At 45.3% G+C, this 24,034-nt stretch overlaps 1 protein-coding gene across 3 annotated transcripts in view; it reads right to left on the bottom strand.

Moving 5' to 3' along the window:
• TOP1MT (DNA topoisomerase I mitochondrial) overlaps window positions 1-24,034 on the bottom strand; it is a 1,348,974-nt gene that overhangs the window by 370,782 nt on the left and 954,158 nt on the right. The gene's annotated exons all lie outside the window — the stretch shown is intronic.

Here is a 24,034-nt window from a genome sequence, read left to right as displayed (position 1 = left end):
ACGGGACGCGTGTGCAGAGTGTGAACTCACACGCGAGATGCGTAACAACGTCTATGGACAGTACAGTTCAAGTTAAAGGTAAGTACGGACAATCCTGACTAGGTAGGACTAAAACGACTGTGGAACTGGACACTAGGACAGTTAAACTACCCTTGAGCACCGAAATGCTCTCGTTACCTCACCCACGGGCTGCGGGTGCATAGGTGCCAAAGTGTGTTGGGTTCTCGCGTTGAAGTCTATGGAGCCTGAAAGAAAAGATGCGGCAGGCGACCAGGAGGAAGATGTCCGGTGCGATCCAAGGGTGGATCGGGGAAGCTGAAGACCTGAAAGCAGAGGGGACAATGTTCAAAGTCACTAGCCAGTGACTGGAGTGGAACCAGGAAGGAACCAGATGTCGTCGTCGCGATCAGGTGAAGAGTGGACGCTTGTCTCTGTAGCCACGTGGACCAGGAGGTGTCTTCGACGACCAGGATGGAGGCACGAGCTGTCCCACGCAGGCTCTCGCTGTCGGCAGTGTTGGATCAGGAATCGGCGTCAACAGGCCTTGGCAAGGGCAACCCACGCGGTGAGCTGAAAAAGCGACTGGTGCGGACTAGGAGAGTCCGGGGTGCCCCTCTTTTGGAAGGGATCAAGGGCCAGTGTGGAACAACCAGACCAGCAGCAAAGACTTCAAGGTTCGTCGTCTAGGAGGCCACTAGCCAGACGGCAAGTGACCAGACAACGCGTCGAGCAGCAAACAAGCAGAAGGGCCCCACGCAGATCTCGTGGATGCTGGAGGGCTGGTCTTCGGTGCAGGAGCTGCTCGGGGCTGGGGCTTCTCAGTCCCCAAAGCACTTGGTCGAGTTTACCTCGGGAGTCGTGCTGAAAGCGTAGTGCAGGTTCTTTCAAGATGGCCGGTCCCACGGATCTCAGCTATGCTGCAGATGTAGGTTGAGGTCGGAGAGGTCTGGGAATCCGGGTCTCGTCGGGCTCTGAAGTCTGGATCCTCGAGGGAAGACGACAAAGTGAAGCCGCTGGACGCTTGATGGTGCCTGCTTGTGCAGGGTGGACACTCCTTGTCCACAAGGGAGATTCTTCAGTCTTCTGGGGAGCAGAACGTCGAAGTCCAGAGTTTCTTCTTGTAGAATTGTTCAGGATAATCTAATTTGGAATGGGACCAGCTCCTACCTTTATTCTCCTAAAGGGGGCTGCACTACTGACTAGGTCCCTCCCCTGGGTGGGACCAGGAAGGGGGGTGGCTACACCCCCTCTCCTTTGTCCGGTTTTCGCGCCAGAGCTGGGGAAGGGATGCCCCAGCAACTGGTTTGAACCGGTGTATGCACAGGACACCTTGTGTGCCCCGGGCATGTCTCATTCCTTTCAGGCCTGTCCTACAGAATACACAAAATCCTGTCTGGGGTGGTGCTAGCACCTCCCAAGGCAGGAAACCCTTTGTCCAAGCCTCCCTCGCTGGAAGGACTCCCAGCAGCAGGAGGTCAGACTTGTGTCTGTGGTGGTGGCATCCATTTTGTGATGCCAAGGCTCGAGTTAACTTTAACCGGGGTTCTCAGTTACATACATGTCGTGCTCCTCTAGAAGGGTGGAATGCTACCCCCGTCGCCAAATTGGCGAGGGGGTAGTATTCCAATTCGTATAACACCTTACTCGACATGTTTTGATAATGTTATACTAGAGTTCGCATTTAACCGCGAGGTTGATAATGCACTTAAGAGTATATGGTATAGCGTTATCATGGAACAGCTATTAGGACTTGGTTCCGCAAGCTGCAGACGGGCTCAGCTCATGCTAGAGCACCATCTCACATAATTCAAAGCACTCTGCCTTCAGGATTGTTAAGGACTGCCATAGGAGTGACTGATAGGAGTATATGTGTCCATTTTGGGGTTAGATATAGGTATACTATATCTACAGCAAAGGGTGATTACACACCTTGCCCCAGCTGTCGTGCAGCCAGTTGTGTCAGTTTTGGATGGCCAGCCAGGGGTGGCATAATACATGCTTCAGCCCCTGGTAGGCCCTGGGTACACCTATGCCCTGGGTACCTATAGTACACTGTACGGGGACTGATAAGGTGGCCCAGTACCAATTGGTAAATGCACCTAAGGTACATGGTTGTCAATTTAGAGAGAGAACAGCTAGGCTGTGGGTCTGATTAGCAGGCCCACAGCCAGGGAAAGTCGTAAACCAGTGAAGCAAAAAGCAAAAATCTGGGGCGACCATAGGATTGCAGACCCCACTCTCCTACAGAGGAGGAGACCGAGCCTCTTCCTGACCTCTTGTCTGCAACGGATCAAGATCGGTCAGTGGATGTTGTCAGCCTCTTTGCCACACTGACCCCTGATCAGCAGCAAGATTGTCGCCAACTGTTGGGACAATTCTCTGATCTATTTTCCTTGATTCCTGGTATCACAGAGTAGTGCGTCCATGATGTGAACACTGGGGACAGTACTCCTGTGAAGCACAAGGCTTACAGAGTGACTGACAAGGTCAGGGCTTACATCAAGGAGGAAGTCTCCAAGATGTTTGCTTTAGGTTGATTGAGTCCTCAAACAGTCCTTGGGCCAGCCCAGTGGTTTTGGTCCCAAAGGCTGCCGCGCCTGGTGCCACACCCGAACTCTGGTTCTGTGTGTGCGCACCCCATCCCAGGAGCTGATGAGCTCTGTGATCGGTTAGGGGGCTGCACGGTACCTCAGCACGTTTGATTTGACGTCTGGGTACTGGCAGATCGCCTTGACTGATGGGGCCAAAGAGAGGTCAGCATTCTCCACACCAGATGGGCTCTACCAATTCCGGATTATGCCCTTTGGGATGAATAATGCCCCTGCAACCTTTCAGAGGTTGGTCAACCAGGTGTTGGCTGGACTGGAAGATTTCAGTGCCGCCTACCTGGATGACATTGCAGTGTTCAGCGCCAGTTGGGAAGAACATCTTCACCACCTCTGGTAAGTGTTGATGGCACAGCAAAAGGCAAGCCTCACGATCAAGGCGAGTAAGTGCCAGATCAGGGAGGGTTCCGTGGTGTACTTGGGTAACCAGTAAAGTAAGTAAAGTAAAGTAAAGTTTATTTTGTTGATTAATTAAAACCATTACAAACAGCAAAGAGCAAATTCAGTTTACAACCTGGTTTAAAAAAAGCAATATAAACACAGACCCAGATTATCCAGCACTCATATACATACTTAGTTCAGCTGTAGTAGGATTATCAATAAACAATTTAGCAGCAAATGTGAAATAAAGTGCAACGAGTTGTTAATGAATGAATTAGCAGCAGAAGTTAAATAAAGTGCAAATGTGCGCTCTAGTTCCATAACAAATATTTTAGATGCTAATCAAAGAATTCTGATAAAACCATTTTAATCTAGAATAATAATGAATATACTATCTCCCCACTAATTTGATGTACTTTAAGGCAACAAACTAGATGATCATGTACTTTCAGCAAATATTATCTAGGAAATGACATAATACATTTATAACAATTAAATTTTAAAAATTTCTATAAAATTTCCTCATAATCCCTAAAAACATTTACTATTATAGAGTCATTGACATTTTAGATAGCCTTCATTACATGGATTTCATCGATTACAGCGTCTTCCTTACATAATTTTGTTTCCACTGTAAGGATATATTTAACAAACTGATGAACTAATCTAGGTGTAATACCACTTAGACATACAATGATTGCAGTTCTGCACGTTCTTACTCCCATTTCCTTAAAAAGCGGTTTTAAAAACATCTTTCGTTCAACAAGCAATCTTGGGCACAAAGTTACAATATGTTGTAGAGTGTCTTCGTTTTTACCACATAATCTACAGACATTAGACGGCCAATTTTTTTCCCATTTTGGGATTCCATCTTTGGTTGGGTATCTCCCAAACCGTAGCAGCATAAATTTATTTTTGATATAAGGTTTTAGATAAAATTTCAAATTGGGCTGGGGATACAAATTGTTAAGAGTTTGCTATTGTCCAAAGATGTTTTTTTCCCCTTAAATCGTCTTTATCCGTTATACAATACAACAGTGCTGCTGATTGATTTATTGTTTTTTTAAAGACTATTTTACACCTTGTTTCATCCTCTAAGTTCGGGCAATCAAAGGAAAGCAAGCACTCGTTTAAATAAGATCGCCAACTTCCCGTAGGCCCCTCTTTGAATCTCTAGCCAACAAAGGTTGGTCAGCGAGCCTTCCTCTGATCTGGATAATAACAGTAAAGATTTTAAAAATGTAGATTGCCTAACGAGACACTGTTTCTTCAATCCAAATTCTAGTCTGACATTCGCTCGACTGATGTTTTTTGGGATTCTAAATACCGACTTATATGATCTTATTTCAATATCATCTAAAAGTTTCGCATCTTTGCCCCGAATAATAACAGAACCATAGTCCAATGAAGGAATTAACTTCACTTTCATGGCCTTCATCAAATGGTCATGATTTGGGCATAACATCTTCACCACCTCTGGTAAGTGTTGATGGCACAGCGAAAGGCAAGCCTCACGATCAAGGCGCGTAAGTGCCAGCTCAGGGAGGGTTCCGTGGTGTACTTGGGTAACCAGGTAGGGAGCGACCAGGTGGCGCCCCTACAACCCAAGATTGATACCATCCTGGCATGGGAACCCTCAAAGACTCAGACACAGGCGAGAGCTTTTTTAGGACTCACGGGGTACTACAGGACGTTTGTCAAAGGGTATGCCACCATTGTTGCGCCCTTGACTGAGCTGACTTTCCAGGAAGCAGCCCAAGAAAGTGAACTGGACTGACACCTGTCAGAAGGCTTTTGACGCCCTGAAGACTGCCATGTGCAGGCGCCCAACTTCTCGAAACAATTCATTGTTCAAACAGACGCTTCAAAGCATGGTGTGGGGGCTGTTCTATCACAGATTAATGAGATAGAACAGATTAATGAGAAGGGCCTAGACCAACCTGTAGCCTTCAGCAGTAGAAGGTTACTTCCACAGGAACAGAGGTGGAGTGCAATTGAGCGGGAGGCATTTGCTGTGGTCTGGGCACTGAAGAAGTTGAGACCATACTTGTTTGGGACTCACTTCCTGGTTCAGACCGACCACAGGCCCCTCAGATGGCTAATGCAGATGAGGGGTGAGAACCCAAAGTTGTTGAGGTGGTCCATCTCCCTACAGGGTATGGGCTGTACTGGAGAACACCGCCCTGGTACAGAGCACGCCAACGCTGATGGTCTGTCGAGATTTTTCCGCCTTAGTGAAGAGAATTCCCAAAGGGAAGGGTAGTTTTCCCCACATTTCAGCTGGAGGGGACACGTGTTAGACCTGGCATCATTGGCGTGAGTCTCCCTTCCATTTTGTCGGATTGCCTCCTCTGTTTTGATATGTTTGTGCTGGTTATATGCTTTGGGCACTGTGCCACTGCTATTCAGTGGCAAAGTGCAAGTGCTCCCTAGGTTACATTGATGTTCTAATTAGTGATTCAAGATTGGGTTATGGGATTTACTTGTCAGAACCTAGTACAGTGCACCATGTGTGCCCAGGTCTCGTAAGTCAAATACTGCTGGTGGGCTTGCAGCACCGGTTGTGCCACCCACAGAAGCAGCTTATAAAGTGTGCCTCAGGCCTGCCATTGCAAGGCCTGTGTGCAGTCTAGTACTACCATGTCGACTTGGGAAGGGCACCCACTTGCCAGTCCCTAAACCTTCCCTTTTCTTCATATCAGACACCCCTATGGTAGGCCCAAGGGCAGGATGTATTATAAGTATAAGGTAGGACATGCTCTGGTGTGTGTAGCATGTCCTAATAGTGAATTACAGCCATTTTCGTTTTTCACTGTTGCAAGGCTACCTATTCTCCATAGGCCAGAATGGGCAGTTAGATTATTATATCTTATAATCCTAACTGACTCAGGGAACATGGTAGAAATTCGAATTTAGTATGCCTGAACTCAGATTGATAAAATACATCTTTTAGTAAAGTTGGTTTTAACATTCTGTGTTTGAAAATACCACTTTTAGAAAGTATTTATTGGCTAACTATCCAAAGTCTGTCTCTGCTAGGTTGTGTATTCCTTGTCTGGAGTTTCAGTGACAGGGCTGGGGGATTCTAAGAGTCAGAATGATCAGCCCAGTGGTAAATAGGGATATCTGCATCTAGATGGGAGGAAGGAGTTGTACCTGGGACCTGAATAGGGCTGGGCCTTCCCTCCACAATGCTGGCTCCACCTCCTGGGGTGCGGCTGAAGTCTCTGTCCTGCACTGTGAAAGAAGAGACGGAATCATGTCAACAAAGTGCTCCAGAGCTGTGCTTTCCTTCCACAATGCTGGCTCCACCTCCTGTTGGGCGTCTGATGTTTCTGCCCTGCACTGTGAAAGGAAAGAAGGCGTCCTGTAAAAAGAGTGGTAAAGAACTGGTTTGGACTGGCAAAGGCCCTTCTGCCTTCAGAGAACAAACGATTTTGGGGTCTTAAAATTGGGACCCAAGAACTTTAGATCACTTCTGGGAACAAGAAACCTTTTGTCAAGGGGAAGAACCAAGGAAGCTGCAGGGGTTTGGACTGCCCTCCTGCCAGTGTGCTGTTTGCTGGGTTAAGGACTTTCATCATGCACAGAATAGTCTCCAAGGGCTTGAATTTGTGCTTGCCTCCTGCAGAAGTCTCAGGGACAAAATACTTCATCTCCAGCTCACCCCTGAATTTCCTTGCTGGGAATTCTAACTGCAGAAGCCTGCGGGTCGCTGGGAGCTGTAAGCGCGACGCAACGAGAAGAAGCGCGTCGCTGCCGCAGCTGAAATCTTCGCACCGCCGGAGAAGCGTGCCGCCGCCGCATCTCCCAGAAAGCGTGTCTTCATCGAAAGCTGCCTGCTGTCGCATCATCGGAGACGCGTGACGCCATCGCATCACTGGAGAAGCGTGTCGCAGGGCCGGTCGCGGCTTCAAAGTACAGAGTCGTCGCAAGGCTACCAGGGTGCTTACGCATCGCCACGCATCATCGCATCAAGGGCGCCATCTTCTCACATTGCACCAGGATCATCGCATCGCAGCACCATCTTGCGCATCGCAACCGGACCGCAAGCCGAGAATCTACGGATCAACACCGCACCGGTAAGGATCACAACACATCCCCTACTCTGCGCAAGCATTGAAGCACTTTCTTATTACACCCCTCCCTCTTCCATGGAAGACATTCAACCTGACTACAAACCAGTCACCAGCTCTATTACATTCCTTGCTTCCCCCAGATTTCAGATCATGTCTCATCCCTCCATCTCAGACCTACCCACATGGTCGAGAAACATATTGCAGATTAACTCAGCTGATTTAGAAGAGAAAATATCCTCCCTCCTGACCATCTCCCCGGAAGTCCTCTCAACTGAAGAACTCACATCCCACTACAATATTACCATGTCCTCGATCCTAGACGAACTAGCCCCCTTGAAACTGAAAAAAAACAGGAATATCCCCTCCAGATCCTGGGTCAACAAGGACATTAACGAGGAAAGAAGGCAACTCAGAGCCTCAGAACGTCTCTGGAGAAAGAACCCCTCCTCCAGCCATTGCAAAGAACTCAGAGCAGCAAGAAGAAAGTACAAATCAAACTTTTTCTGTACCACGCTGGACAAGGCCAAAAACAGACCAAGAGAACTCTGACATCATCAAAAAAAATGTCCAAGCCAGCTACTTCCCATGTCCAGCCCTCTAAATACTTATGTGACAACTTTGCCAACTTCTTTAACGAAAAAATCACCAAGATCTAACTTTCACTGGACATCAACCTCCATCCCCCCGGCAAAAACTGCTACCCAACAATCGAAACTACCTCGAGAGGGTGACCGGCAATTAGCTGGTCTTCCTTCGACCCCATCCTAGAATCTGAGATCCTCAATTTAATCTCCTCCTCTAAGCCCTCATCACACAACCTCAACCCCATACCCTCTCAAATGGCCAAAGAGTTGAAACTCACCCTGGCACCACTTTGGTGTGAAATCATAAACAGCTCCCTAAAAACTGGCATCATACCAGATTGCCTCAAAGTCGGCCAAGTCACTCCTCTTCTGAAGAAACCAGGTTTAGACTCTTCCGAACTGAATAATTTCAGACCTGTCTCCAATCTCCCCTTCCTAGCCAAAATCCTAGAAAAACGTGTTCTCTGTCAACTGAACAAACATATTGACAACATTAATTTGCTAGACCATCACCAATCAAGCTTTAGAAAAGGCTGCAGCACTGAAACTGCCATCCTCAACATCATGGAAAAACATCAATTCCCTCGACTCGGACCACTGCTGTCTACTCATCCTCCTAGACTTGTCAGCAGCCTTTGACACTGTAGAGCACAGTCTTCTCATTAAAGCTCTCAAAGAGCGGGTAGGTACAGACGAAGTGGTCCTTCAATGGTTCTCCTCCTCCTTTCAAAACAGCTCCCTCAGAGTAAAAATCAAATCCTTTGCTTCTGACCTCCTCCCCATGAACAGAGATGTCTCTCAAGGATCAGTTCTCTCCCCTCAACTGTTCAACTTATATATGGAACCCCTCACCTCCATTCTGAAAAAAGCGAACATCCCGTTCCATCTATATGCAGATGACACACAGATCTACTTGGAAACCTCCTCCTTTAACAACATTCTACAACTTAACAAAACTCTCAAAGAAGTCCAAGAATGGCTATCAGCGAACCACCTTAAACTCAATCAGGGAAAAACCAAGATCCTCCTCATCTTCAACAAGGAAGATAACCCGCAAATCGTTGAATGGTTGAAAGCAATTGATGCCTTCAAAGGAAATCTCGCCTTGGCAAACTCGGTCAAATCACTGGGAATCACCCTTGACCACAAACTATCCATCACATCACATCAACAACTCAGCCAAGAGCGTATTCCTCAATCTGAAGCTCCTCAACAAAATCAAACCCCACATCCCTCCTATCGACCTCAAACAAGCCACCCAATCTCTGGTGCTGTCCAGACTGGATTATGGGAACGCAGTCCTCTCCAGGACAGCTCGCTCCCACCTAGCCCGACTCACAACCACCCTCAATGCAGCAGTCAGAATGGTCACCGGAATCAACAAATTTGACCATATATCTCCCGCACTCAGAGATCTAAAATGGCTCCCAGTGGAAATGCGAGCCAGCTTCAGAACTGCCTGCCTCACACACAAAGCCCTGCACACAGGGAAACCCGAATACCTAGCCTCCAAATTCAAGAAAGCCGGTCAGTCAAGAAGCCTCAGGAGTTCAAACTCCCTCCTACTCATCCCCCTGAAAACGCGTAAACAAAAAACTGCAGCCCGCTCTTTTGCAGGCAACGCTCCGAAAATCTGGAACTCCATCCCAGTCGACATCAGAACTACCCCCTCCTTTCCAAAATTCAAAAGCCTCCTAAAAGCCCTTTACCTCAACCGCGCCTTCCCAAACTCAATTACGTTACTCACACGCCTCCACCAGGCAGGCCCCTGACATCGCGCTTCCATCAGGCAGCCATCCGACATCGGCACCCACTACCTACCTCATGCCCTCTCCCCGAACAATCAGTCCTTGGTTCGGCACCGCTAACAGAAAATTCCAGCTTAAGACTTGCCTTCCCTAGGCATTGATATTACCTCTTGACCCCTCTACCTCAAAGATACCCCTCGGATCCCTAGACCACTCTACCTCAATGACGCACTTCAGACGTTCAGCAGAACAGTAATTTTTTAACACTTTTGTATTTGTCTACCTTGCCACTATCCTGTATTTGTCTTCTCTACATCCTGTTGTAAAGCGCTCCGATTCCCTCTGGTCTGGCCAGCGCTACAGAAAACCTCTAAAATAAAAAAATAAAAAAATAACTACATCAAATCAGGTTCCCCACTGGATCCTCTTCCACCAGCCAAGCTGAGCACCTGAGTCCTCACCTCATGTCTCATCTGGTTAAACTGCTGAACTCTTTGATTTATGAGGGGGTATACCCTAAGACTGGAAGCATGACATGGAGCTCCCCCAGCTGAACTTCCCTCACTTGGACCCATCTAACTGGTGCCCATTTTCTCAAAGATATTGGAGAAGCATGTTAATGCCCAACTCACCTCATTTGTGAAAGTCCAGAATGCCCTTCACCACTCCCAGTGAGGATTCACAGCTGAGCATGGCATTGAATTGTACTTTATTGTTCAATTAATTAAAACCATTACAATATACTATCATTACAAAATACTATAAAAGAGAAAAGGAAAGCGAAATTTAAAAAGACTCACTGAGTTTTCTTAAAAAGTAAAAATCTTAAATCTTGAAAACAATTGTCCATGCTGGAACTGAAGTACTGGTGCATAGGGATTGATTCTGCAATTGGGGGCAGGGTTTCTGCGTCTTTGTAAATGGGCTTTGTGCCCTTATAAAATAATGTTTAATTTGATGATGGGCCGTTTAAAACAAATGAATTTTCCTGGTTTAACTTACTTCGTCCACTGATCTTGACCTTTTTTGTTCCCTTGTGAACCTAGGCTTTGTAATGACTGTAATCCGAAGCAGGACTCTGGGTTTATTGTAGACACAGGACCGATATTATGTTTTTAAAATTATTTGATCCTTGTAGCACTAGCTCGGTGGCCGACTATTTACGTCTTGTAACTTGATAGTTTGTGTCAGTGCAGCCTGGATTGCATCTGTAAATTTCCCTAGTCAGGCCAGTTTGAGTTGTATTAACAGAGAAACACAAGTCTGAAACTTCTCTGCATTGACCGGAGCTGTGAGACCTGCAAATTGAGAGTACCAGGCAGTGCCGCTCTCTGGCTAACTTTGGACAGCAACACAGCAGATGAAGCTAAGATTCACGGTGGTAACTGCAAAGACGAAAGGCAACTGAATTGTCTTGCCGAGCCCAGGATGTACTAAACTCCGCAATAAGCAGTGCTAGAAGTCTCATGTAAGTGATTCTTTTCCAGGCCAGAACTGTCAGGACTTGCTCAAAATAAAGCTCATGTTTTCCCAGGATATACGAGGCATCCAGTATGGAAAGATTGGATTGATGGTGTAGGCTCTCCTGGTCCTTTTTGAAGGATATTCTCTTAACCTGTGTGTTCACTGTCTTTTTCAAGGCTGTTGCCGGGATGTCCATATTGTGCAGATTTTGGGCTTCTTTTTCAAGTAGTCTTATATCTGCTGCCAACTGTGCTTGCCATGGGGAGCCATTCTCTTCAAAGATTGTTTTGATATTGGTTTTCAATGAGGATGCAGAGGCAAGCAAAGTACTAATATAGTATTTTAATAAGTCCCCCCGAGCAGATGTTATCCGGGCAAATGAAGCCCAGCTCCAGCCTTACTCTAGCTCTCCTGGCCTGTCATGGGAGAGCTAGAACCTTCTTATAGGCGGAGATTTGGAGGTTCATGGGGACCTTGTTGAAGGCGCCGAGGAAGACGAAATGTCCATAGTTAAGAGAGGGAACAAGTTTTGCTCTTAAAACTTTCAGGATTAGTTCTGCTGTTGGACTATGTAGTTGCAGGTTTAGGCGCCGCAAACTGTAAATAATGCCGGCCCCCTTGCTTCTTAAATATTTCAGGTGGTCTGTTGGCTTTGCCCCTTCCGATAGCCTGAAGCCCAGGTAGTTCTAACTCGTGCATGTTTTGTTTTGTAGATCGGTGATACTTCCCAAAAATAAGTATCCTGGTCTTCTCCTGGTTAGCCGAAAGGTTGTTCTTTTGATTGTACCTGTGACGGGCGTTTAGAGCTTTCTGAAGGCCAGACCGCGTATGATCCATTATTGCGATTTCATCGGCATACTGAAGTATTTGGAGCCGGCCGTTCCCCACCTTTGGTGTTAGTAATCTTGCTCCTTCCAGGGCTTTTCCTAGGTCTGCTGTATAAAGATTAAAAAGAAGAGGGGCGAGGACACACCCTTGTTTCAGGCCGCTATTGGTCGGCACCTTGGCTTTTACCATGGTTTGGCTGGTCTTGATACAGACTCAGGTCCCTTGATGTAGTGCAATTATTGGGATGTATGTCGTTACTACGCATGCATTTACAACGCATGCCTTTACGACGCAACTTTCACAACGCAAGTCGTTACAATGACTTGCGTTGGGGGGCGCTGGATAGTGAATAGTTTAATTTACTATTCCAACTCCAGTCCCCGTGGATAGTAGAGAAGGAGTTGGATAGTAAATTAAACTATTCCCTATCCTGGAGCACCCCCCAGCGCAAGTCGTTGTAACGACTTGCGTTGTAAAAGTTGCGTCGTAAAGGCACAGCGTTGTAAAAGTTGCGTAGTAAACGCTGTTACCCCAATTGTTGCCTTTAGCAACTGTTGAGGGATTCCCCAGGAGTCAGGTTTTTCCCACAGCTTCCCTCGATCAACCCGGTCAAATGCTGAGCTGTAGTCCACCAAGCAGCAAAAGAGGGGTAATTGTGCTGGCTGGATCGCTCGATGTGACAGATGACCCAGTACTAGGATGTTATCCAAGGTGGAACTTTTGGGCCTAACACCAGATTGAAATAGGGGAAGGATGTTGTTGTCTTTTGCCCAGGCTTAAAGTTATTTCAGTAGTATTCTTGTGTACGCTTTCGCTTCAATGTCTAATAGAGCAATAAGACGGTAATTTTCTGGTTTCGTCCTGTCCCCTTTTTTATAAATGGGGAAAGAATAGTACCTTTCAATGACGAAGGGACAGTTGAAGTAGCGTAAGTGTACTTGAAGAGTGGTGTGAGCTGTTCTGCCCAGAATACATATGACGCTTTAAACACTGATGCAGGGATCCCATTGGGTCCTGGGGCATAGTCTGTCCTTATTTTTTTGATTAAGATGATTACCTCGGCCTCCGTGATGTTAGGTGTTTTGTCGACCTTGTATGGGACTTGTTCTGATGGTTAGAGTATAGCTGCTTTGCGTGTTTGACCCATTCCACCGCTGCCGCTCCATTCCCTTTTGTCTGGCCAGTATTACTATGTTGATAATAAGTTTCCAAAGTTGAATATGTCCCCATTCTTTGAGGAGGGTGAATATTTTCAACAATTCTGCCTCGGTTTTCTTGGCTCGTATTACCCAGACTTTCTTTCTATGTTCCGCGCAAAGAACTGTTATTGCCTGAGGTTGCAGATTTTTGGTTCCCTTTCTTCTTGCCTAAAAGGCCTTTAAGAGGCTGCGTTTGTTTGGGTGAAGTCCTCTTGGGTGAGTGTGGGTGACATGCATTTGGGTGTTTCCCGATTCCCCCCTTAGGGCAAGTTTTAGTTTCTCTAGGATTGCTTTCTAGTGCTCCGGGGGATAAGGGGGGTGGGGGGTTAACGGTGCATATTATTGTGGAGTTTGACTCTTTGTATGTAATCCACTCCAAATGTTTTGGGCCAAGATTTGCAGTCCATTTAATTCTACCAAGAACTTCATGGTGCTCGGCTCCAGTTGAGGCCCCTAGTGTTTGCAGTTGTGCTACAGTTTTCCCGTTTAACTGAAGGGTTACCCTCAGCGGCTGTGGTCACTCTTGTCCCTGTTACCCACTTCAAAGTTGTTAAAATATGATGCCAGGTGATCTGAGATAAAGATATAGTCGATTGTAGACTTGTCCCTGAAGGTGGGGAAAGGAAACCAGGAAGGGTCTACAGACGTTTTGATAGCATGCGCAAAGAACAAGTTTTGATTGTGAAAAAGACGCTGCAGTGGAGGTGGAAGATAGATTTCCGGGTTCCCTAACTCCCCGGTGTTCAGGTCCCCGACAACAACTGGGTAGTGTGAATCATTTGTTTAAGAGATTATTCCTTTTTGTTGCCAGTGTTTTAGGGCTTGGTTTTTTGCTGGGAGGCGGTTAGCAGTTGATTAACAGAAGGCATATTGGGATATTTTTACTTTTTAGCCTGCTGATGAATGCTGTTTGCAGATCTAGGGTGTTAGTTGCAATTGAGGTTGTCTCTATTCTGCAAGCTTGATTGATGAAGAATGCAAGACCGCCAGATGCTCTCCAGAAAATATTGCGTTTTATGGCTGCGGTATGAAGTTCATAGAAACCTGGAGAATTAAGGGTTCAGTTGTCCAAGTCTCTTGTAGGCACAGGATGTCATTTTCTTGGAAGTATTTAATTACTGATTGAACACAAAAAGTCTTTTTAAGCCAGCTACGTTCCAGGATGTTATGGACAGCTGAGTATTAATTGCTGGGATTCTGGTGCTACTCCGGTGGCAGGCAGCTTTTATGGTGTTAGCGATGCTGTCAAGGTGGCTGGCCTTCTAGACAAGTCCAGGTTCCTTGACCTTTGGCCCACTTGTATAAACTGTCCTGTGATCAAAGGTGCTTGTTATCCTGTAAGCATTGTAAGAGTTTGATTTAACAGCTAGGATGTTCCCTTGATGGTTGATCACTGCCCCCCTTAGCACAGAGTACATTTCATTCATTGGCAGGGTTTCTATTAGCAAGTGTGGATATTTCTCTGGTACAGGGAATGCAATGTCAAAGGCCCATTCTGCCATTAAAGATGATTCTTCTGATGTTAGCTTCACCCGGGTGTGAAGACTCAGCCATATCAATGTTGATTGCCCATGGGAATCAGTGGAAAGGCTCAGAAACTTGACCAAGGCTAGGTCGTCCAATTTGGTTTCAGCCAGAGTGGGTATGTGCTTAAATAGGCGAAGTATATTGCCCCCGTTTAGGATGTTGTGATGGCCCTTTATGTGATATCTGGGAGTGAGAATTTGAGTCTGAGCGGTGCTTAGGTTGGTGCTTAGGCCGACGTCTCCTTGACAGGTCTCTGTTCTGAAAGTGGGGCTTTGAGATGGCAGGATTGTTGCGTCCCAGGTCCTTTGAGGGTCAATGAGGAGGGACACTGGGTGAGGAGTGAGCCGATGCTCTGTCCTTGTTCCTTGAACGCGCACGATTGGCTGTTAAGATCTGATTCGTGGTGTTTGATGATGAAACTATTTGTATTTCAGTTGCCGGGCCTGGTAGGCTGTAATGATCCCCTGCACTGGGAGTTGGATGTAGTATCTTGTCAGACTCTTGTTTTGCAACTGTTGGAATTGATGCTGTTAGTGTTATGTTACTTAGAACTGGCTTTTTGGCGATGATTGGATAGTTCCCAGTTCTGACGTTATTAGCTTGTAATATTTGATTGTGGGTTAGTGAAAGGGCTACTTTTTTGGAGGCATTGGCCTTTTTCTCCTGTTCCTTTAGTTTTTTCTAGGCCCTCCTAGAGAGAGGCTCATCTTTTATTTTCTGTGTGAGTGCTTTCCCCTCAGGTTCCTTGCCTGAGTGTACTGTCCAGGGACTGAGACTTTGCCTCAGTGAGCTGATGGAAGAGTTGATAGCCGCGAATGGGTGTTTGTCGAACTTAGTTTGGGGAATTGCCCAAATTAATTATGGTCGGGTTAATTTGATGGTCATCACTCTTTGTTGTAGATGCAATACCACTGTTGTTCGGCGGGCAGGTGGTGCATCCTGCTTATACCTTTAGCGAGGCTACCAATTATGTTAAAAGTTCCAGATGTGTTGCCCATTTGTCGATATGTGTTGCACATGAGCAGCAACAGGGCCGATTGTCCTTATTGTCACTGAGCTTGTTCTCTATGTAGTCCACCTTGTTGCTCAGTTCCACTAGACACTGTGTGATGGTTGAAAGGAGATCGATTTGCAGCGCCATCTTGTTTGATTGACAAAGTAATGCCCTTGTCATAGAATGGTTTGTTTCACTAATTAGACTTGGTTTTGAGTCGGGAATGAAACTGCTATTTTGTGGGCTTTGAGTGGGTGGGGGGAACCAGAGTTTCCTTGGCCGTTCTAAAGAGCTTTGGGGTGAGCTCCAGTGTTCTTTCTATCTTGGTTTCCAGATTTTGCAAGAATATTGGTGAAAGGTACCCAAAGTTTGTTGACACTTAGACACTTCAGCCTTTATTTGTCCAGATCCTAAAAGCTCCAGAGGGCTTGGCTGGACGGGGGTCTGCAGGGTAGGATGTTGTTGGTGGTGTATTTGGGCTGTAGCAACCTGATCGTAATTTCCTGGTATCGGAGCTGTAACGTCAAGTAAGTCCCTTGCAAGTTTGTGTTCATTTCCTGGGGAGCGGTATGGCCTGGGACAGGAGTGAGACCGGCGTCCCCCAAAGTGTGAGCGTTGCTCTTGTGCTGCGAGGGTTTTACTATTAGGGAGACTCCCTAGTGGGTGCGCCATTCCGTTGCTGGCCTCTGCTCTTGCTAGTAGGACAGTCATGACAGGAGGATTCCCATCGTTAGGGGGGCGTTTTTCTAGAAATTGAGTTATAAAGCCTGCTGTTGGGGTCTTTAGGAGGGTCTTCAAGGCGGGGATTGCGTTCTTTGTGTTCCTTAGATTTCTGGGTGATTCTTGAGTCGAAAGAGTTGTCTTTGCCGGAGCATTTTCTTGATGCTAAGAAGGCTTTATTTGGTCATCCTGCAATTGGGAGGGCCCGGTTGATGGTGGATGTAGTAAACCACCGCAGATGAGTCCCTCCTCATTAGGAACTGCTCTATGCAGTTTACAAAGCTCTGGATTCTATGGGGTGAACTTTAGAGCAGTTGATTAGCTTCAACACCCAGACAGCCCCAGGCAGCATAATCATCAGACTCCAGAGGTATAAAAAACAAACAAAAAAAAAACACCCTCCGGGTCTTATCGTGATTTCAAGATGTTCCAAAAAATGTCTTCTTTTGGCTGCCTCTTCTCAGTAAGTCCAACTCCGAGGTCGCCAGGAGCGAAGATTGCCATTCTAAAAAGGAAGGAGGGATAGAGTCTGTCCATTTTATGTAGATTTGCCTCCTGGCCAGGAGAACAGCATAAAAGAGTAAAGATCTTGCTTGTCCTTTGACATTCTCTTGAAGACCAAAGAAAACTAGGGACAAATCCAAAATAACCGGGGTGCTAATTAGGTCTGACAAATTTGCCAAAGCTGTCCCAAAAGGAGGCCAAAGCAGGGCATTCTTTAAACATATGGATGCCAGAGGCCAGAGCAGACCGCACTTCTTGCAACATACAGGCTGCTCTTTGTTAATTTTTTATAGCTTCAGTGGGGTGAAATAAGCCCTGTGGATAGTATATAGATGGATTCTTTTTAGCCATGCAGGCTTTACTATATCATATAACAGATTACAAGAAGTTAGCCACGAGGTATCGCACTCTTGTTCTGGCAAGACACTCCCCCATAAATCTTGCGCAAGTTTAAACTTTCCGTCCACTGCCTCCAACACTGCCCGATACCAAAAGGAGACTTCTTTTTTCCCTTGTGGTCTGGACAAGAGATTAAGCTCTAAATCGGTGCCCATCCCTAATAAGCCTTCTCTAGTAGTCTGTAGCTGAGCCTGAACCCAGCTAGCCAGCTGAAGGTATTTAAACCTAGATAGACCTGTCCCTACCCTCTCACTGAGTTGTTCCCATGTTAACAGTGTACCTTCTATGAACAGGTCCCCCCAAACTGCCAAGCTCGATTCCCATAACGTGGCTGCCAAGCTATCTCTCAGACATTCTGGACCCCCGGGTGAATCCTACAATGGGGCCTTGTTACAGAAATAACCCAAAGAGACCGCCTTCCTTAAGTGTGCCCAAGATTTTGCGAAGCCCTGTAGCACCTTAAGCCTGACTTTCTTCAAAAATTTAACGCCCTCAAACTTAAAAAGAAAACCTCCACCAATAAATGTGTCCCCCGCAGCATTGCTAAAAAGATCCCTTCTATCCCAGTATTGGCCGGCATTTTTAAAAGCATCCGGGCATGAGAGAGTTGGAATGCCCAAGCATAAATTTGGATGTCAGGTAAAGCCAGACCCCCCTTCTCTCTACGGCGCCTATGCTTTTTCCAGGCCAATCTCGCATATTTATACCCCCACACAAAAGAGTTCAGCTCCCTCTGATTTTTATCAATTAATATTTTGTCAAAGTGCAGAGGTATACAGTTAAAAAGAAAAGAGATTTTAGGGAGTATCGTCATTTTAGCCAGATTGGCCCTGCCAATAATTGAGAGAGGTAGCGAGGTCCAGGTCTGCATCAGCTTAACGCACTCTCTCGACACTGCCATCAGATTTGTTTCCGCAATCTTAGCTATATATTGGACTATTTTAACTCCCATATATCTCATTATAGAACTTATTTGATACTGTTGCTGACTTGCCACGTGATTCCAAACCATAACTTCTGTTTTTAGCTGCGTTGGCTTCGTACCCTGAAACCAAACCAAAATCTTGGGCTTGACTAATAACCGCTGAGAAGGCCCTGTCATGGTCAGCCGTAAGAACTAAAATAGCATCAGCGTACAGGGCTACCTTCCTCTCCCACTCTCCATACCTAAAAGATTGAAGGTTAATATCCTCCCTTAGCCGATGGGCAAATGGCTCGATATACAAATTGAAAAGGAGAGGGGAGAGTGGGCAGCCCTGTCTAGTACCCCTAGAAATATTAAAGGGCGCTTTGAGACCACCATTTACCAACAGCCTAGCTGAAGGGCTCCTATAGATAGATTGTACAGTGCGACACAACTTCTCGCCGAGATTACATTTTTTCAAGGCCTCCGACAGGTACAACCAATTTACCCTGCCGAAGGCCTTGGTGGCGGCTACGGTCATCAGTGATGTCATCAGTGATGTCATTTGAGATGTCATCAGTGATGTCACTGACCATGTCATGAATGATCTAATATGTGACATCATCAGCAGTGGATTGCGGGTGCGCGAAATATAGTTAGTACAACTAACTATATAGGAGCAATTTCATTGGTTTTGTATGAGTAAAATGTCCAGCTAACTATAACACCACTAAAACGTATAGTTTTTTGAGTGAATTTCAACGTTTTTTTAAAAACGAATTCCTAACTATATAACTCCTGAAACCTATGGTTTTTTCAGTGAATTTCAAAGGTTTTTTTAAATGCTAATTCCTAACTATATAAGGCCTGAAACCTATGGTTTTTTCAGTGAATTTCAAAGGTTTTTTAAATGCTAATTCCTAACTATGTAAGGTCTGAAACCTATGGTTTTTTCAGTGTTTTAAAAAAAAATTGATTGTTAACTGGCTTATTAAGTGTATCTTAGTGAATACATATATTAGCGAGTAATGTTTAAATATTTAAATATATGCATGAGTGATGTAATATGTGACGTCATCAGCAGTGCATTGCAGATGTGCAAGTTATAGTGAGTCCAACTAACTATAACGTGGGAATTTCAATGGTTTTATGCGAGTAAAATTTCCAGCTAACTATAACTGGTGTGAAACCTATGGTTTTTTCAGTGAATTTCAAAGGTTTTTTAAATGCTAATTCCTAACTATAACTGGTGTGTAACCTATGTTTTTTTCAGTGAATATATATATATATATATATAAAATTTCTATGGCAAAATGAAACCCCTCATTTTGTTCCTTTTCAAATTAAATGTATTAAGTGTTACCACTTTATTCCAATCACGATGACTTCAGGTGTGCCATACTTTTGTCATAAGTAAGACTGTTAGCGTTCTAGTTGTTCTTTAGAACACTCTGGGACATTCTGTCATTGGGCTATAGTTGGGCTACATCTGGCTGATATTTGGGCTACATTTGGGCTCTTTTGTCTCTGGTGGCCATCTTGGGAGACTGCATATCAGAATTTTTTTAATGAAATATAAGAGGATTTGCGAAGTCACTCAAAATGTGCCCTAATTTTTCTTTCTTCAGCACTAATCATAATTTCTATGGCAAAATGAACCCCCTCATTTTGTTCCTTTGCAAATTAAATGTTTTAAGTGTTAACACTTTATTCCAATCAAGATGACTTCAGGTGTGCCATACTTTTGTCATAAGTAAGACTTAGCGCTCTAGTTGTTCTTTAGAACACTCTGGGACATTCTGTAATTGGGCTATAGTTGGGCTACATCTGGCTGATATTTGGGCTACATTTGTTTTTTTTGTCTCTGGTGGCCATCTTTGGGCTACATTGGGCTACATTTGGGCTCTAACATATATATATAGCCCAATGTAGCCCAATATATATTTTTTCAAAGTTAATTTTCGTAAAAACCACTGGAGCACATATCTTGAGACATAGCAAAGGCACATCGGGCTACCAGTCCCTACAATTTTGCCAAGTTTGGTGGAAAACCATTCAGCCGTTCGGGCTAAAAGTGAGTCCAACCGCCCTATAAAAATGAACATGGGGAAAACATGTTTTGGGACACCCCTTTTATCTCGGCCCCCGCTTGACGAATCCCCCCCAAAATTTCAGGGAAGGAGCGGAGCGCCGCGAGGCAAAGTTAAGGAAAATTTCAGGAAGATTCCTCAACCGGCGCCAAAGTTATTCCCAATAGAATGTTGCGATTTCCCTATGGAAAACAATCCTAACTATATATACCTACTGGCTATCGCCAGTAGGTAATATATATATATATATATATATATATATTGCAGAGTTAGCACATCAGAAAGTAAAGAGTGTGTGCCGCGATTATAGCAAAAGTAAAGAAATAGATTTTTTTTTCTATTTCTGTACTTTTGCTATAATCGCGGCACCCGCGCTTCACTTTTAATGTTAAATGTAAGGCGCGGGTGCCGCAATTATAGCAAAAGTAAAGAAATAGAGGTTTTTTTCCTATTTCTTTCCTTTTGCTATAATCGCGTCAAAAGCGCTTTGCGTGAAAGTTAAAGAAAACAAGGGATGCGCGCGCAGCAGAGGCGGAGCGTGACGCGCGCGCTTGTGTGCGTGACTGCAAGCTGGTGGACGCTTTGGTAGCGCTTAGAAAAGCTGCTTACTAAATGTCTCGCCAGAGCAGCGCATGCACTGGCTCAGGCGAGAACTAAAAATGACTAAGGTACGTGCTCTAACCGGAACAGCGCTTACTGGCGCGGAAAAAGAAAGAACTGACGTCAGCACACATGGGTGGCGCCTAAGTAGTCTCTGTGACGTCATCTCGGCGCATACGACGCCATCGACGGACGCAGAGCCGCACGACGTCACCCACTGACGCGCAGGGGTACTGATAGCAAAACTTTCCGGATTCAGTCTGACGCCTGGGGATATTCTAAGGTAATGAATCTATCACGAACGTGTATCTTTCAGATAGGAGGTGCAGTAATCGGAATCAATGGATTTCTCGATCTGCGGTGAGCAGCCTGAGAGATGACTGAGTCAGGCCTAGGATGACCGGACAGGCATGCAGGGGCATCATCTGGGGCCTTATACTTTTTAATCAATCCTGGGAAGAATTGCAGGTACAGAGAGTAGGTGCCTCATATTCTTGACGCGCTCTTCCCAAATATGGTCGATTATGGGAATGGCGCGGACCGATTTTCTGCTCTGATCTTTAAAATCGTAGAGAAAGCAGTCGGACTGCTTAACGGGCATAAGGAGGTGAAAACGTGTCCCTGCCATCTCCATGATGGCATGAAAACCTCCAATGTCTTCGAGAGGGGAATCAATTGCCTGAGGAACTGGCGATGATGGTGTTGGGATTACATAATCCTGCCATTCATCCATGGTTGTCGGTGATTTAGGGAGTTCGCCCTCTTCGGCGACTGCATCCTCATCATCATCTTGTACTCCTTGGTCTTGTGGTACTGGTAAAATATACTGAGACCCAGCAGCTGGAACAGATGACCTTGAAGTATGCAAGACAGATGGAGGAGAAGGCTGTCTTTGAACAGGATTAGTTGCAGTTGGGAAAAGAGTACGATAATCCTGCAGCACAGCTGCCAAGTCCTGTACGAAAGTCACAGGCATCTGTGCCACAGGTTCCTGACGAGGCAATAAAACTTGAGGCCTTTGCACGGTTTGAGAAAGGCTCATAATACTCCTCTTCCTCATCATCCTCTTTGTATTCCACATGAAGCTGAGAGGGGCTGTGTGCAGGGCTGAACAGCCCATCATCCTCGGACTCATCCAAAAAATGGCTAGGAGGCAAGGGAGAAATGTATGAAGGGTCGTGGTAGTAGCCCCTCGTAGATGGGAGCGTAGACGATAATTCAGATGATAACATAGGAGTTACCTGTAACAAAGTGGGCCTTTTCCGCATGATCGTCGACAAGATGACAATGGACGGAGACATAGCGACAGATGAAGCTGCCATTACTGTTGTAAGCGTCGATGATGTCGTAGTTAAAGTGGCGGTCGACAGAGGAAGAGTTGACGAGAGTGGGGCCGTCGTCGACGGTGGGGGCATCGACAGGAGAGAGGCCGATGGTGCTGTCGACAAGATGGACATGGAGGGAGGAGAAACTGTAACCGTCGGTGGTATTGTCGACGGTGTCGTAGTCAGAGAAGAGTTGATCTTCGTCGAAGGGACAATCCTTACCAGTTGTTCTGTCAACTGAGATAGCGTAGACGAACTCTGAGGTGGCTTCATCTTCGACTGAGTCTTTTTTTACGACAACGAAGGTGTGACAGACTGACTGACTCCTGGGCTGTTTCAATGACGTTTTAGGTGGCATTTTTTATTTTTCCACAGATTTTTCTTCAGAGGAGAAAGAAAGCTACTCTTTTTTTAGAGGCAGAGTGGCTAGCCTCATGGTGAGACTTTATAGAGGTCTTGCCAGCTCTTTCAGGTGGATCTTCATATCTATCCCCCTTCTTAGATGCAGGTAGGCTATCACTATCATCATCTTCAGACACCACCTCAGATCTCACTTTCAATTTCTCCAGCCAGATAAGTAATCTACTCTCTATATCTTTTAAGGTCTTTGAAGAAAAAGTTCTACAAATTCTACAGTCTTTGACCTTATGTGAAGGATGCAGACAATATATACACTCCTGTCATATAGCTACTATATATCATTATAATGCGTTAAGTTAGCATAGGCACATTACATGTTTAAACGCCATTTTTCCTTTTGCTGCTTCTGCACACGACACTTAATTGTTGATTTAGCTTTCAACCTAGTAGTTTGCTGTGGTTTATATGAGAATAATATGTTATTACTCTGATATCAGCTTTGCTCAATAAACTATGTCTGTACAGAGAGTGCTGAAGCTTCAGGAACAACAAGATACTGAATTGTTATGAGGTCTGATCTTCGCGCCTTCATAGACATAACATAAGTGCAGCTTCTGCCAACTTTGGTTTTTAGGCGGGTTTTATATTGCTTTGCTGGACACACACAAACATACTTGATGCTGTTCGCATGCAGAGAGAGCTGTTGTATGCTGATGTGATCTCTTCATTCTAGGATCCTGAGGGATGGGCCCGCCCTAATTCAACACAAAGAGACCTTCTTAGCTATTAATATAATATGCGAGTTAGGGAGGGTGAGAAATAAGTGTTGTTAACCCTTATTCATTTACAGCATGTTAACATGCTGTCACCATTCGCTTTTTATGGACTAGTAACAATGCTGATAACTTTGCTTTTGATAATATGTTTCCTTGTATTATCTAAGATACTGCGCCTGAGAAGACGGCATTAGTAAATAAATATTTCAAATGTTCACGTGTTCTTCTTTACTCCACGTTCTGGTTTGAAATGATTGTATAACGAAAGAGTGCTCATGTGTTCCACGTAACCCGAGGTATTGTAAGCTCATGTTCTGGTTTGTCTAAACATTGGTAGTTTGTTATGACCAATGAGACACTGTAGCTAGCTCGGTAAGGGGTTGTTGGGTACTAAGGTGAGTTTTGGGTCACCCTAATTCGCTGAGGTTCCAATCCTCTGTGCACAGTTCTGTGGTAGAACAGAAACCCTGCTACACTCCTTGTGGGGATCTTCGAAATGTAACCTTTTTTCCACCGGAACCACTAGGCAAGAACAATCCTTTCTTTGTAGAATCAGACATCCTATACTCACCGTATTCAGCAAAAGTTTGCAAAAAACAGAGCAGAACTCAGGGAGACTCCTGGTCACACGACGTGAGGTAGAAAATCTGAGGGACTTGCCTCCCTGTGGAGTGTTCTAGAGGGTGCTGGAGCCTGATTGTCTGTGTTCCAGATTTGGTTCTTTTTTACAAAAAGAAGAGGATAGGCTAGTGTAGTGACTTTACTGTCCATTATAGCCTATTGTATGATATTTTATTATTGTTATGTATATATTTTATTTGTATCGTGAGACTCTCACCTCGACGGCGGGGATGATTCAAGCGTTTGAATCTGTGGAAGATACCAATACTGGATAAACCTGATTAAGCAAAGTATACCAGAAAGTATGTGGGCCACCAATAAACAA

This window comes from Lissotriton helveticus, chromosome 4_1, assembly GCF_964261635.1.
Source record: "Lissotriton helveticus chromosome 4_1, aLisHel1.1, whole genome shotgun sequence".
Classification (NCBI taxonomy): Eukaryota; Metazoa; Chordata; class Amphibia; order Caudata; family Salamandridae; genus Lissotriton; species Lissotriton helveticus.
The sequence above is the reverse complement of the archived record's forward strand: the minus strand, read 5'-3'. Positions and strand labels throughout refer to the sequence as shown.